The 13,030-nt window shown below is 37.2% G+C and overlaps 1 protein-coding gene across 22 annotated transcripts in view; it reads right to left on the bottom strand.

Annotated features, from left to right (window-relative positions):
* LOC106869227 (tolloid-like protein 2) overlaps nt 1-13,030 on the bottom strand; it is a 1,141,949-nt gene that overhangs the window by 988,773 nt on the left and 140,146 nt on the right. For 2 of the 22 annotated variants that reach the window (XM_089358379.1, XM_089358381.1), the window contains exon 1: nt 7,042-7,650. The exons of 15 other annotated variants lie outside the window; for them this stretch is intronic. The gene's annotated coding sequence lies outside the window, so the exon portion shown is untranslated. Of the gene's footprint in view, nt 35-7,041; nt 7,651-13,030 lie in introns of those variants that run through there. 5 more of the 22 variants (XM_089358368.1, XM_014914874.3, XM_014914877.3 and 2 more) reach the window with 5 other exon arrangements.

Genomic DNA, 13,030 nt, shown 5'->3' with positions numbered 1-13,030 from the left:
TTGCTGCCAACAAACTTCCTGTCTCGGCTTCTCTACTCTTTACTACAAAGGACACAAAGTTAAAATATAATTACACAATTAGAAACACACACATGCACACACTCTCACAAATACACTCACACTCGCATGTACATATTGTAATATATCATAATCAATTTAATGTCTACATTTCCATGCTTGCATGGGTCAGACATAGTGAGCTGGGTATAATTTTCTACAGATAAATGCTCTTCCTGTTGTCAAACCACACCTGTTTCCAAGCAAGGTAATATTTTCCCATGACTAGACATGTTTCCATTAGAAATGAACAACACCACTTGTCTAATAGTGACACTTTTTTACAGCTGTCACATGATATCAAGACAAGGTGACTCAACACACACACACACACACACACATATATAATTGTATAAATATATATATAAATATATGTGGCACCTTGGACAAGTGTTTTCTGCTGTGGACTCAGGCTGACCAAAGCTTTGCGAGTGGATTTGGTAGATGGAAATTGAAAGAAACTTATCGCATGTGTGTGTGTGTGTGTGTGTGTGTGTGTGTGTGTGTGTCTAACAATACTTCCTACCACTGGGGTTGATTCCTTCAACTAAAAATTCCTCAAGGCAGTGTCTCACTATGGCTGCTATCTAATGACTGAAACAAGCAAAGGACAAAAGTTAAAAGATATGATGGGCTTCTTTAAATTTCCATCTAACAAGCACACTCACCAGGCCTTGGTCAACCTGAAGCTACAGAAGATACTTAGATGAATGTTGTAGAGTTTGAACTCAAAACACAAAGAGTCAGAACAAATACAAGACTGTATTTTGTTCAAGGTGTGTGTATACATAAGATGGTGTATATTAAACAGTGAAGACATATAAAATGGTGACTAGACAACATTTGTAGAGTGTTGGATGTTTATGCATTGCGGTAATGGGTCTTGAATTCATTCAAATCAGCAGGTCAATTTTGCTGTTAATTTTTTTTTTTCAGCACCAATGAAAAATTACATGCCTGCACATATACAAATACATAAATAAAGACAGCAATGAATATGGTAACACACATTCTAATGTATGGAAACATTAAGCTCTGCAAATCTATCTATAACATGGATTTTTATAATGCAAAACTTATATTACCATTTACTTCCATGTTACATGGAGAAGAGGGAACATGGAAGTCAACGAGAAAATACATTATATGTTATAGAAATACACACTGTTGCAAACAGTTTATGAATGCAATCCTTCTACAAAATGGAATGATTCTCTCTCTTTATATCATCATCATAATTATTTAATGTCCATTTTTCCATGCTTGCCGACAAAATTTATTGAGACAGATTTTCTAAGGCTTGATGCACTTTCTGTCACTCTATATTAGCTTGCTTGGAAAACTCACCTGTTTCCAAGAAAGGCAGTTTTTCTCTCTGGCCAGATGAGTTTTTCATAAAAGACTAGAAACAAACAATGTTACTTGTATGATGGTGATGCATGTTAATAACCAACATATGATTTGAAGACAAGGATACACACAAACACAAACCACGTTTGCATGGCTCAGTTGTTAGAGCATTGGGCTTACAGACATGAGGTTGTGAGTTCAGTTCCTGAACTGGGCTGTGTGTTGTGCTCTTGTCCCAGTTCACTTGGCCATAGAAATGAGTTGCGACATCACTGGGGCCAAGCTATATCAGCCATTGCCTTTCCCTTGGACAACATCAGTAGCATAGAGTGGGGAGGCTGGTAATCATGGACAACTGTTGGTCTGTGTTTACCCACCCCACCCCACCCCGCCCCCTGCCATCACTTCACAACTGATGCTGGTGTCCCAGTAACTTAGCGGTTCACCAAAAGAGACTGATAGAATAAATACTAGGCTTACAAAGAATAAGTCCCGGGTTTGATTTCTTTGACTAAAACCCTTTAAGGCAGTGCTCCAGCATGGCTGCAGTCAAAGGGCTGAAACAAGTACAAGAATAAAAGAATATATATGGCAAACTGATTCCAGTTTCCATCTACCAAATTCATCAGAAGACTTCAGTTGACCCAGGGTTGTAATAGAAGGTGTCACGTAATGTCGGTGAATCCAAGACCACATGGAGTGAGAATCTTAACTACACAGCCATGTCTGTGACTCTGTAAGTAAACATATATTTTCCTGCCGCCTTATGAGTTTAGTACAGTTTGTTTGGGAGATTAAATTTGCAGACCAACAAAGAAATATGAAAATAGATTGAAGATAAAACAGGAAAAACTAAGACCAAACAGCAGTTTTGTTTTCCTTGCAATACTTTTAAAATAAATCCATTCTCCATTTATAAATATATATATATATATATATATATATATATATATATATATATATATATATATATATATATATATATATATATATATATATATATGTATATATATATATATACATACATACATACATACATATATATATATATATATATATATATATATATATATATATATATATATATATATATATATATATATATATATATATATATATATATATATATATATATATATATATATATATATATATATATATATATATATATGTATATATATATATATATATATATATATATATATATATATATATATATATATATATATATATATATATATATATATATATATATATCATGTATGGCTGTGTGGTAAGAAGCTTGCTTCCAACCACATTGTTCCAGGTTCAGTCCCACAGTGTGGCACCTTGGGCAAGTGTCTTCTACTAGAGCTCTAGGCTAACCAAAGCATTGTGAGTGGATTTGGTAGATGGAAACTGAAAGAAGCCTGTCGTATACATATATAAATATATATATATATATATATATATATATATATATATATATATATATATATATATATAGATATATATAGTTCAATTAAAGGTTAAATACCTCATTAAAGGATAATCAAATCTATGAATTTACTGGTTTATTACCTATTATTTATTTTGAATATTATATTTAATATTCAGAAATAAGGTAATTAGATGAACCAAGGTTTATATTTATTTAAGAAAACAGAGATAAATCAATTAATAATTATCTATTAATTAATTACAAAATTAGACATAATCTCTGACAGCTGTTTCGATTCAAACTTTAGAAATTAATTAAAATATTTAAATCATTATAAAGTTGAATCTTGTTGGAAGTAGAAAAAAGATATACCATTTCATTTTTATACTTTTATGTGTTAAGTGTCCAGAGCATAGCAGCTGAGTATTGTTTTATAGAAAGGACATGGTATAAACCTTATATGTATATATATATATAACAAATAAAGTTTATCACGACATTGATATATATTTGTGTGTGTGTATGTGTGTGTGTGTGCATTTGTGTCTGCGTTTGTCCGTCCCCCACCACTTGATAACAGGTATTGGTGTGTTTACATCCCTGTAACTTAGCAGTCCAGCAAAATAAACTGATAGAAAAAGTACCTGGCTTTATAAACTAATATGTACTGGGTTCAATACATTCAGCTAGAAATTCTTCAAGGTGGTGTTCCAGCATGGATGCAGGTTAATAACTGAAAGAATTAATAATTAAAAGGTATATATATGTATACACTTATACCGCAAAGATAAATTGGGGAGGGGGGGGTCTCTTTTTCAGACAGGGAAAAATCTGGAGAAAACTGCATTTCCTATTGGAAGTTTTGCATTTTACAGCAATCTTAAAGAGTGAAAAGAAAGCATACATTCTCTGTTGAGAGAAATTCCACACAGAAAAGCATACATTCTCTGTTGAGAGAAATTCCACACAGAAGTATGACTTTGTGGTTAAAGAAGAAGCTTTACAACCATGTCGTTTTGGGTTAAGCCCCACTTTGTGCTACATTAGGCGAATGTCTCCTATGCTCCCAAGTTGACTAGAGCCTTGTGAGTGAATCTCATAGATGGAAACTGTAAGGAAGCCCATCGTATATATTTATATCATCATCATCATTATCATTTAACGTCCATTGTCCACACTGGCATGGGTTGCACGGTTTTACTGGGCTGGCACACTAGAATGCTGCACCAGACTCCAGTCTGATTTGGCATGGTTTTCTACAGCTGGATGCCCTTCCTAATGCCAACCACTCCAAGAGTGTAATGGGTGCTTTTATGTGCCATCACCGCGGGTGCCAATTTGTGTGACCGACACTGGTATCTGCCATGACTGTGATTTTGCTCAGCTCGATGGGTCTTCTTCTCAAACATGACAATGCCAAAGCTCTTGGTTATTGCCTCCGTGGGGCCCACCTCCGTGGGGCCCAACACTCGAATATATATATTTGTGTGTATGTGTGTGTGTGATTGTGAGTGTATGCTTCACGAGTGGTCTTTATTTGTTTACACCTCCATCCCCAAACATTGTGGTACCTGATTTTAAAAAAATAGGCACTTGGACTGGTTTTTTTGCCTTAGACCCTTGAAGGCTGTGACCCCTGCATGACTGCAACTTAATGACTTAGACAAATAAAAGATAAAAGATATTGGGACCACTGAACTAGAAAATGAGATTTTATATCCATATCTGAGCAGAATTAAAAATGTTCAATGAATGTTACGAGAGAGTTGTACCAAATTACTTCATTTGTTTAATACAGTGTTTCTCAACCTTTTTATCCTTGTGCATGCCTTAAGATAAAGTACAGGTCTCAAAGAACCCCAGTACAAAAAAAATTACATATATCTTTCTCATATTATTTCATCATAGTTAAAATCATATATATATATATGTGTGTGTGTGTGTGTATATATGTATATATATATATATATATATATATATATATATATATATATATATATATATATATATATATATATATATATATATATATATATATATATATATATATATATATATATATATATATATATATATATATATATATATACATATATATATATAGGTGCAGGTGTGGCTGTGTGGTAAGTAGCTTGCTTACCAACCACATGGTTCCAGGTTCAGGATGTCCAGTTGAGTTTGATGATAAAATCCTTGAGGAATTACTTGAAGATAATCCTGCATTATCAGTTGAAGAATTGGCAATAAAGCTTAGTTCAGACCATACAATTGTTCATCATCATCTTCAACAACTTAGATAGGTTCCTAAACTTGGAACCCCGGTTGAGAAATGCTGGTTTAATGTTATACATTATGAGAGTGATCATACAGGCTTATGAACCAGTTTGAGAGTCTTAGCATAGTCTCTGAAAATGCTAAAAATAACAGTCAAGTCAGACTTTTGTATCAAAATAAAAAAAATAAAAGTCATATATAAAAATATGATATATTACAGACCTAGATAAAAGTGAAGATAGGTGAGTTATGAATAGGGTCATGGTTTTACCCCATCTGGTGTGACCTAGGGTTAAACAACAACAAGAAATATTTAGCTATTTTTATTTATGCTACTACCTTTAATTCAAATTCATTAAGGATGTGTGCTAGCCTCTCCACAACAATGACCGCAAACGAAATATGTATACACGCATAAATACACACACACACATATATATATTTGTATCTATATCTATCTATCTATGTATATATACCTGTATCTATCTATCTATCTATCTATCTATCAATGTATATATATATATATATATATATATATATATATATATATATATATATCTGTATCTATATTGTGTACACACACATATATATATATATATATATATACATGCATAGAAACATACACAAAGACTTGTTTTATGTTTGTAAATTTGTCCGTATATCAGTGTGTGTGTGTGTGAGTGTGTGTGTACATGCACATGTGTTTTTTGAGTGTACAGGTCCGAGTTTTCATGGCTTTGATTTCAATAGAAAGGATTAGAACAACAACATAACATAAGTATTATAAAACGTAAGTATAAGACAACTTAAGTAGGAGGTTTCTTAAATATGAAACACGTGGACATAATAGCATAGCATAGATAAAAAAAAACAAAAACGACTCCAGATAATCCCTGGTGTAGGAGGAGAAGTGCATGCAACAGATTTGGCTTCAATCTATTCAATGATCAGATAAAAAGAGGGAGGAACATTGGAAAGGGTGTTAAGGTAAGAAAATTATGTAACATGTGGGTAAAGACCCTTTGCTGTTTGCTAAGAATAAAACAAGGAGACATGATTGGAGAACAGTCTGAAAGTAAATGGATTTAGGATTTAGGAAAAAAAGGTTTTTTTTTTTTTAAACAAAGGTGTTTTAGGAAATGTTTTGTTTATACTGCTGCTGCTGCTGTTGTTGTTGTTGTTGTTGTTGTTATTAAGAACAGGAGCATGGAAAGTGAGCAAACATAATATATAATCCCCTTCAAGTTTATTATTGTTTAGATTTAAAGCTGTGTTGCACAAAAGAAAGTCACACAGATAGACTTATGCATAAATACACATGCGCACACATACAAACACACACACACATAAAGGGATGTGTTGCGTGCGTGTATCTGTGTGTGTATATGTATATATATATATATATATATATATATATATATATATATATGATGATATACATACTCACAACCATATATGAACACAATACATCCTTTGTGTGTGTTTATATATATATGTGTGTGTGTGTATATATATATATATATATATATATGTATATGTGTATATATATATATATATATATATATATATATATATATCTATATATATGATACACACATATATATAAAGGGATGTGTTGCATGCATGTATGTGTGTGTGCATATATATATATATATATATATATATATATATATATATATATATATATATATATATATATATACACATACATGTGTGTATGTGTGTATGAGTGTGTGTGTGAGAGAGACAGAGAAAGAGAGAAAGAAAGAGAGAGAAATGTAAGCAGAGAAATATGCATGACATGGCATAGAAAGAAAAGACAGTAGCAAAAAAGGTGGTGGTCGTGGGGTGCGGTGGATAGATACCAACTCTATGGATAATTGAAAAACGGAGAATAAATATATTTAAATATATATATATATTTATATGCATATACATACATGCTTAATGGAGCCGGTCAAACATAAGAACTGTGGTACTATTCCGGTAATTTAACGTAAATCCTCAATGGCATATAAATCCTTAATGGCACATAATTCCTCCTTTAACCATATTAGGGTTCAAACTCCAAGAAGGCTGTTTAGGTGTCTTCATGACCCACTCTTTAAAATCTTATCATTGGTCAATATAGTAGCTAAGCGAACGAGGAAAATTTGAATTATCTCAGTTGACATGTTGCTCATGTTACATCTGTAGAAAATATGTATGTATATGTGTGTGTGTATGTGTGTGTGTGTGTGTGTGTGTGTGTGTGTGTGTTCAGCTAAAGATTGGTGTATGATTCTGTGGTAAATATGTGTGTTTCTCTACGTATGTGGTCTTGGCTTACGCTTGGATAGAATCACACTTTTGTGAATTATATATTATGTGTTTGTATTTTGTGAGTAAAATATATGTATGTCAACATGTGTGCGTATGTAAATATATATGTTTGTATTTGTGTGTGTGCGTGTGTGTGTGTGGGTGTGTGTATGTGTGTGTTCTGGGCTCATGTTTGTGCAGGATAACGTGTGTGTGTGTGTGTGTGTGTGTGTGTTATGTATGCATTTGCGTTTTGCATGTAAAATTTGTGTGTGTGTGTATATATATATATATACTTATTTATATATGTATATATATTTATATAGACATGCATGCATATGGTTACACATACACATATATGTATTGAAGCACTTATTAACAAAGAAGTGGGGAGGCATATAAATTGTTTAAGTAACGATTGGTTGGAGAGAAAGATTTAAACATGTATACACATACAAGTACAGATACATATGAACACACAGCTATAAGCTCTCTCTTTTTCAATGTATGTATATATATATATATATACATACATATATATATATATATATATATATATATATATATATATATATATATATATATATATATATATATATATATATGTGGAGGGAAAGAGAGGGAGGGAGACATATGTGCACAAAATACGCATGCATGTAAACATATTACTATCTACACATATATCCATTACTTCACACACATACACACACATATGTATATATATGTGTGTACACATATCTGTGTACATATATATATATATATATATATATATATATATACATACATACATAAATATACATACATATACATGCATACATACATACATACATATATATATATATATATATATATATATATATATATATATATATATATAGATATATATATATATCTACATATATATATGTATGTATATATATATATATCTATGTATATGTGTGTGTGTGTAACTATATGTACCTACACACATACAATTACACATACATGCAGATACTCATCATACAGAAATACATACGCAATACATACAAACACTCACACACATGCATACACTTATACATACATTTAAATACACACATCTACATATACATAGATACATGAAAACATGCATGCATCCACACACACACACACACACACACACACACACACACACACATATACACTGGCAGAGATATTGGGAATGTTTAACAGCTGTTATATTTGGTGGGAAAAATCAATATTGAAGAAAAGGGAGGGAAGAAATGCAAATGGAAAAACTAAAGAAGGAAAATATCAACTAAATTTGAAAGAGAAATACAGAGCAGAAAGGGGATTTCCTCTCGCAATGAGTCAAAGCTAAATGTAAGGAAACAAAGGGAGGGGGAGAAGATAGAGAGATGTGTATAGAGAGGGTGTAAGTCTGACTGTGAGAGAAAGATTGAGAGTTTGAATAGATTGTAGGAGATACAAACAAACATAGATAGAGGAAGGTGTAGTAGCAGATACAAGGCAAGATTTATATAAATAACTTGTATCAGTTATTTGACTGTGGCCATGCTGGAGCACCACCTTTAGTCGAACAATTCGACAATAGGAATTATTTCTTTGTAAGCCTTGTCTCTTTGCTGAACCACTATGTTATGGGGATGTATTTTTTTTTTTTTGGTGGGGGTACAAATACATACGCACATACATATATAATGGGCTTCTTTCAGTTTCTGTCTACCAAATACACTGACAAGGTTTTGGTTGGCCCAAGGCTATAGCAGAAGACATATGCCCAAGGTGCCATGCAGTAGGACTGAACCCGGAACCATGTGGTTGGTAAGCAAGCTACTTGCCACACAACCACTCCTGTGTCTACACAGCTACTCCTGTGATATATATATCTATTGTTATATGTATGTGCATATGTATACATACATACATATATATATAATACACTCACACACATACACAGAATCACACACACACACATATATATATATACATATACATACATACATAAATATACATGTATATATATATAGTTTACATGCCAACATACATATTCATATATATATATATACATATATAAATATACATGTATATATATATAGTTTACATGCCAACATACATATTCATATATATATATATATATCGATGAATATAGACACACACACACACACACACGCACGCACACACACACACACGCACGCACACACACACACATACACACATATATATATATATATATATAAAGAGAGAGAGACAGAGAGAGCAATAAAGAGACAGTAACGGAAAAAATAAGGATATATATGCATATAGAGAGATAGACAGATAGATAGATAGATAGATAGATAGATAGATAGACAGATAGATAGATAGACAGATAGACAGATAGACAGATAGATAGATAGATAGATAGATAGATAGATAGATAGATAGACAGACAGATACATTTCTTTTATTAGCCACACAGGGCTCAACGAAGATGGGACAAATACAATGTAGAGCTTTTCTTTTTGGGAGGGGGAAGGAAGGAAAAAAAAAAAAAAAAAAAATTGGTGGTGTCGATCAAAAGGGATCGTAGGAAGGGAAAAAGGGGCAGTTCGATCAAAAGGGATCGAAAAAAAAAGAAAAGGAAAGGCCGATCAATAGGGATCGTGTATCACACAGTAATGTTCTCGTGTAAAAAGAGGGGAGGACAGTTTAGGTTTAGCCGTGGAAGGAAAAGCCCACGGAAAAGACCACGGTAACCTTGGTCAATATTCTCATTGAAGAAACTATAACAGTAAGTGACTCTCTTTTGCCTTTTTGTTTTATTTTTTTTCTTGTTCATAGGGTTATGCTCAAGATGGCTCCGTCGTTCACACGTGCCATCCTTGCTACATTCACCCATCTTTTTTTGAAGCATTCACTAGACAAGACTTCCCTTTCTACTCTCAACTTCCTCTTCAGGTGATACTTGAAGAAGTTGATGAGAGATTGCCCAGAGAGGAAAGTCTTTGTCTCTAGACCTTTCAGACGCGTCCACCATACACATTCTTTCGCCATAGCCACAAGTACGATGAAAATAGCTCTTCCTTCCCGTTTAAAGGAAGGAGGCGCGACAATATTCACGATAGACTCGGCTGATAGACCGACTCGTCCCACACGCGATAGCAGTTGTTCGACGTAAGCCCACAGCTCGGAAATGGTGGGACACTGTACGAGTGCGTGCAGAACGGTTTCGTCGCTCTGCCGGCATCTCGGACAGGTCGGCCCCGTGTTTCTCGAGCCATGCCTGTAGAGCTTATCCCGAACGGGTAGTGCTTCTCGATAGCACTGCCAGGCCAGGGATCTCTGGAAGTTGTCCATAGGTCCCGGCCCGAAGGTCGTCTTAAACAGGCGGGTCAGGTATTCCTCGTCGACGCCCAGGTTCGCCCCGAGATCGTCGTCGTACCTTCCCTCCACTAATCCACTATAGAATGCGTTAGTTGTGATGCAGTCGCTCAAGGTTGACCCGGGTTGTTGGAGTTGCCGAAGAGCAGCGCGACACTCGCGGTGCCATTCGCCCTTCCTCGGCCTCTTCTTGATCCATGACTGCAGTTCGGTCATGGAGACGAGCTGCGGGAAAGCGCGCCGCACAAACGGTGACCACACCTGTTCACCGCTGTCTACGTAGAGCCGGAGATGTCGCAGTCTCAGCGCGTGTCTGCGCATCATCAACCACGGCATGCCCAGTCCTCCTTTTAACGGGTGTTGGCAGCAAACGGATCGCCTAACCATCGGAACGCTTCCTTTCCACAAGAAGCGGAAGAGGATGCGCTCCAGTTTGGTGATGGTAGGGTCGGGACAAGGAACGACGGTCAGGCGGTAGTAGATGACGGACGCGATGTACGTGTTCGCCACCTCCGCCCGACCTTTCAGGGAAAGCTTCCTCTCGGCCCATTGCCGGGCTAGAGTGGCCACCCTTCTCGTTATCTCGTCCCAGTTCTTCTCCGTTTGGAGGTCTGGACCAAACCAGACCCCGAGCATCTCAACCGGACCGTCAGTCCAACGTCCCACGACGGAGGCGCTACTTGACGGCATGGGGTTGCTTCTCCAGGTGCCGAGCCGCAAGCCCACTGACTTATCCCGGTTGATTTTCGCTCCCGTTACCGCTTCGTAGTCTCTCAGTGTCTCGCCGACAAGCTCGATGTGCTTTTGGCTAGACACTATGACGGTGACGTCGTCCGCGTATGCCGACACGCTCGTCCCGCATCCCAACTCTCGCGGGATGCCCCTCAGCGTCGCCAGCTTCCGCAGTAGTGGCTCGAGAGTCAACACGTACAGAAGCGACGAGAGGGGGCATCCCTGACGGACCGAACGTGCAATGTCGAAGGGTCTTGATAGATGCCCATTGACGCGAACTACCGAACGGATGCCTCTGTACAAGGCAGCCATCCAGCCGCGGAAAATGGGACCGAAGCCGGCTGCTATGAGGACAGCCTCCAAGTATTGATGGTCTACCCTATCGAAAGCTTTCGATTGATCTAAATTGATCAGGGCCCCACCCATGCCAGGTTCCTTAACTACCCTCTCTATGATGTAGCGCATCAGATGGAGGTTGTCATGGATGCTCCTGCCCGGCACCGCGCACGTTTGCGCCTTGCCGATCAGTTTCTCGATGACAAGCGCCAACCGCTTGGCTAACACCTTGGCCAAAATTTTCAAGTCTGCATTGAGCAGAGTGATGGGCCTAAAGTTATCTATGACGTCCCCCTTGTTTGGATCTTTCTTCAGCAGCGTTACGGCTCCTCGACTCACAAAACCGGGAATGCTCCCGTTTTGCTGCCAGTTGCAGTACACCGCCACCAAGACGTCTCCAAACAAGTCTGGCTTACAGTTGTAAAGCTCGTAGGGCAGACCATCCAAACCCGGAGATTTGTCCCTCGAGCATCCCGCCATCGCGTCCCTCACTTCCGCCGCCGTGATGGCACCTTCGCAGCACTCCGCCTCTCTTGCCGAGAGTCGTGGCAGGCTGTGCAGGTAGGCACTGAAGTCCACCCTGCGTTCTCGCTCGCCATTCGTCCCAAACAGTCGAGCAAAGTGCCGCTGAAAGGCCTCACACATTTTGCTTGGCTCGAGCAGCTCGCGCCCCTGTTCGTCCACCAGAGACCGAATGGTGGCTTTGTTGCCCTGTTGCGCCTCCGCCACCCGGGCCTCTCGTGCGGCTCCAACACCTTCGTTTCTTAGAGCACGCATCCTAGCCCTGACAACGCACCCTTCGTGTTTGGCGTTGAAGTGTTGGTCAAGGGCCAACCTCGCCGCCAAAACGTCGGATGCGATGCCACTTCTAATTGCCTCTTCTAGCTTCTTAACTAGTTCACCCTCTACTCTGTTTCTGTCTATGGCTAGTGCTTTGCTATACCTAACCGTTTCTGCTTTTATTGCTCTCTTGAGGGCAAACCACCATTTGTTATTGATGATGGCTCCTGTCAAAGCCCTCTTTACTAACGTGCTAATCCGGTCTCTGAAAACTGGTCTCGACGGGAAAGACGCGTTTAGTTTCCAGTAACCGGAGCCCTGCCTATGTGTCTTATCTAAGTCTAGCGTACACGTCACAAGTTTGTGATCCGTGTAGCTGACTATGTGAAATTGTGGACACCCTATGCTATCTCTATCTACTCTCCTACACAGTATTCTATC

The sequence above is a fragment of the Octopus bimaculoides genome, chromosome 10 (assembly GCF_046866305.1).
Source record: "Octopus bimaculoides isolate indiv1 chromosome 10, ASM4686630v1, whole genome shotgun sequence".
Taxonomy (NCBI): Eukaryota; Metazoa; Mollusca; class Cephalopoda; order Octopoda; family Octopodidae; genus Octopus; species Octopus bimaculoides.
Note: the sequence above shows the minus strand (reverse complement) of the source record. Positions and strands in the feature narration are given on the sequence as shown.